This window comes from Prosopis cineraria, unplaced genomic scaffold, assembly GCF_029017545.1.
Source record: "Prosopis cineraria cultivar Desert tree isolate PC_DT_omini unplaced genomic scaffold, ASM2901754v1 PC1824, whole genome shotgun sequence".
Lineage (NCBI taxonomy): Eukaryota > Viridiplantae > Streptophyta > Magnoliopsida > Fabales > Fabaceae > Prosopis > Prosopis cineraria.
In genome coordinates, this window is record NW_026557149.1 from 8,507 (window position 1) to 12,759 (window position 4,253).

Sequence of the window (4,253 nt, forward strand, 5' to 3'; positions counted from 1 at the left end):
TGGAAGTAATGGATAGAGAAATGATAATAAGCATCCACTCATTTGATCTAGGACATGCAATGAATATTAAAAAACATATAAAAGTGTAACAGGCATTCCTTGGGGAAAAATAGGGTGAATATTTTTTTTTTAAGAATCAAACCAAAGGCTCAAAGTGGCTAACAAAGGATAATAAATAATAATAGGTTGGCTATTTGGCTCTTGGCTATTTTTTATGAATGCCATCTCTCATCTCCTATCAAACAAGTGCAAGATATATGGTCTTAATTAAGAAGTGAAACAAATTCTAGAGGGTAACATCACTAAGGAATTAATCACACATGAGTGTTTAGCCTCTTCCATGAAAGGGTAATATGCCACTCTAATCCATTAATTCAAGGTAAAAGAATGTTCACTTCACACCTATTCAATCCTAAAAATTACCACATCTCAAGAATCAAAATATCATTCAAGAGCTAGGTAATTAAGTAACCTCAAACAAAACAAAACAAAGAATTTTTTTTTTTTGCAAAACCAAACAAACAAAACAAAATGTTTATTTCTCTCCCCCACACTTAAATCATGCATTGTCCTCAATGTTTGTATAGACTAGTGATAAAATAAGGTGAGATCAATAATGAATGCATAACAAAAGTGTGGTGCAGATTTTTTTTTTCAAACTAAAACACAAAACAAAGAAGTCAAATAAAGCAAATAAACTCTAACTTTCCTACTAGGTTCATCTCCCCCACACTTGCAATTTACTCAATCAACAAATCAAAGCATAAAGCAAAGTAAAGTAAAAAGAAAGGGTGAAGAAGATACAACCTAGTTTAAATCTCCACAAGCTCTTGAAGTTGAAATTTTCATCTTTGAGGAGTAACATGAAGCTACTCATTATCATCTTCATTCCAAGCATCTTAGGTGGAGGCTCAAGATCAATTTGTAATGGCTCCAAGATGTATGGTGTAGAATCTTTCATAACTTTATGTGGTTGATCATCTTCATGGTTAGCCAAGGTCTCTTCCATTGCAATGATAAATCCTCTAAGTACATGGGGGTTCTTGGCCATATCATCATTTAGACCTATAAAATCAACAAAGAACCCTTCCTCAAGCATATTGGGTTTAAAGAAGTGCACTCATGATTAATTTCACTCAAACATACATCATCAATTATTTTATCAAGTAAATGATTGCTACTATTTTCAAGCACAAATGAATTAATTTCTAAACAAATAGGGCATGGAGAATCATGTGAACAATCACAAGTGAATAGGAAATTAGAACAAGTACTATGAAACAAAGCCAACTCATCATCAAAATCATCAAGCATTAAATCAATATTATTCTCATTACTATTTGGCTTTGTAAAATCAATTCCTTGATTTTCAACCTCCTTGTCATCTTGAGTTATTTTCAATTCCTTGTTCAAATCCTTAGTAGGAGCTACAGCCTTTTCAAGTTGAGCAAGTTCCTCTTTGAAATCAAGAGATGGTTTGGCTACATTGCCTTGTTCACCTACAAAAGAAGGTAAACAACCTTTCTCAAGCACATCATGGTTAGAAGAAACAAGTGCATGTGCACTATTAACAATATCACAAGAAGGAATTGGAATTTCAAGCATACAAGATACATCATCGCCACCATCAACATCCATTTCATTTTCTTTATTCAAGCTAAGTGAAGAGTCAACACTTTCAATGATATTTGAATTTAAATCAAGAGAATTATCATGTGAACTCAAAGTGTTTTTCTCCCAAGGGTATACTTTTTCACAATATGATTCATGCTCAAACATCCAAGGTGATTCAACTATAATTTCTTCATCTACGTCATCATCATTTAAATCATTATGCTCATCATTAGATAAAGTCAAATGTGAAGAAGAATCAACCTCAATAGGAATAGGAGAAATTACCTCTTGAAGTAAGGGTTGGATTGACTCCTTCTCTTTTGGAGATTGAGTGGCTTGAGGTGTATTTATATTCTCAATAGCTTCATGAGCAACTTTTTGTGTGTCTTCAACTTGAAACATGTAATTTCTCTCTTGTGAGGCTTGGGCTACTCCATGTGGTTCACAATATCCTTTTAGAATAGGACAATCATAATAGAAGTGGGAGATAGCCTCACAATGCACACAATAAAATTTACCCCTTTGTGCATATAATTTTTCTAGATGCTCAATGTCAATGGATGGTGTACGCTCAACATGAGTGCTTAGATTGGATTCAAAACTCATGGGATTGAAAAATTCATAATTGTGACTTGGATGGAAATGATCATGATATGGGGGTGGATAATCAAAGTTATATTGTTGAAATTGATTATGGAAATGGGATGTATGGTCAATGTTAAGCGCTGGAAATGGATGGGAATGGATGTCAAATGAATGATGGAATGAATCATGATCATGAAACCAAGCCATAAAATGCAATGAAATTTATATCCACAAGCAATGATTCAAATTCAAGCTCAAAATGATGGAAAGACCAAGGAAGCTCAAATGATATGCCCTTTGCAAGTGTATGAGTGGAAATGCAAGCAAACAAAAATCAAGAGAAATTTTTTTTTTCTTTTTTTTTTCTATTAGAATTAAAAACAATAAAAAAAAATCAAAAACAACACCAAACAAGTAGAAAGAGAGTTAGAAATGCTCAATCAAGAAGCTTTGACAATTCTGGAATTTGCACAGTAGGCTTTCTGGAGATAGTGAACTTGTGGATTTTTTAGCAGCCAATCCATATGAGAAATTCACCTGAAACTTTTATGAGATACACAAGAGATATTCAGAAAAATTATATAAAACTTTCAGATTACAAATCCCTCCCAATCGTTCCCAGAATTTTTCACAAGTTGGTCCACAGGTCTGGAGAAACAGGATTTCGTCCAGAAGACCTTCAGAGCTTCTAACAAACTTTCAAATAGGAAAATGGAAAAATTGAAGAAAATCCTAAACACAAGAAACAAATATAAGACAGTGATAAGAAAAATGAAACTCAAATCAATCAATTTGAACGCACAAAGAGGAAGATATGCTAACTCAAAGTTGAAACAGGGTTTTGGGAATCCTCTGTAATGGCTCCCTGGACCTTGTTAGATTGTAAAATTTCCACAGGACACTTCCCACGTCCAAAATTGACCAAACCAATTTTAAAGTGAAGCTAAGATATAGAGCTTTCAATGAAATAAATTTTAAGTTCAAATTCCCTCAGACTCATTCCCAGTTAATTTTTCAATTTCAGACAGAGACACTAGAAACAGAGTATTTTCAGCTCTACACCAAACCAACGAAAATTGCACTAATTTTTTTTTTCAAAACAGAATAAAAACACTCAAAACACACAAAAAACACTAAACAAAACACAAAACACAAATTTTTATAATTTTTCAAAAAATTTTCCAGGAACACTAAAAATGTAAATTAGGTACTAAACAACCTTAGAATTAAACTTAAACCATTCCCCGGCAACGGCGCCAAAATTTTGATAGGAAATTAGTCGCTTATCCTCAAAATTACACTAAAGCTAACCCTAATGCAATATAGGGCCAACCCTAGGTCATCTCCCAAGGAATGGTTTTAAGTCTAATTGAAAGTTATCTAGTGAAATAAATCAACCAAAGTTTGTAGGAATTTAGTTATCTAGCTAATTATCTAAACTAATTACCTAATATGCAAGTAATTAAAATGCTAGTGAAAGTGAGTGAAATGAACTTCCCTTTTCACAATAATGGAACCCTAGAGATTAGTTGATTTTGGACTCATTATCTTCTCATGATTAGGCTAAGTTTAGCTTCCCTTTCCTCTTGACTAAAGCTGTCATGACTTAAGAAAATTATCCTAAGCCAATTAACCTAATTAGCTAACCTCCCTAGGTCTTAGATTAAAGTCCCTAGTTCAATTAACCAATTGGTGAAGACATTAGCCAAGTGATTCACTCAAAATCCTCTCTCAACAGCCATGGTCAAACACATAAATTGAGCAACCACAAGATTATGTCAAGCTACTCAACAACACAAGCATTAACACCACAAGATTATGCAATATTAACACAAGAAATTCACTAATTGAAAAACACAAGATTATGTGCCAAACAAAGAGTGGCAAAATTCAGTCATGGCTGTCCAAGGAAGAAATTAAATGAAACAATCCTCTCTCTTTACATCAACATCAAATTCAAATTAGAATTTATAAGCTAAGATGATTAAACCCTAGATTAAGGAATCTAACCATCTAGTAAAAAGAGAAGAGGATAGGAAACAAAAGAACTTAGC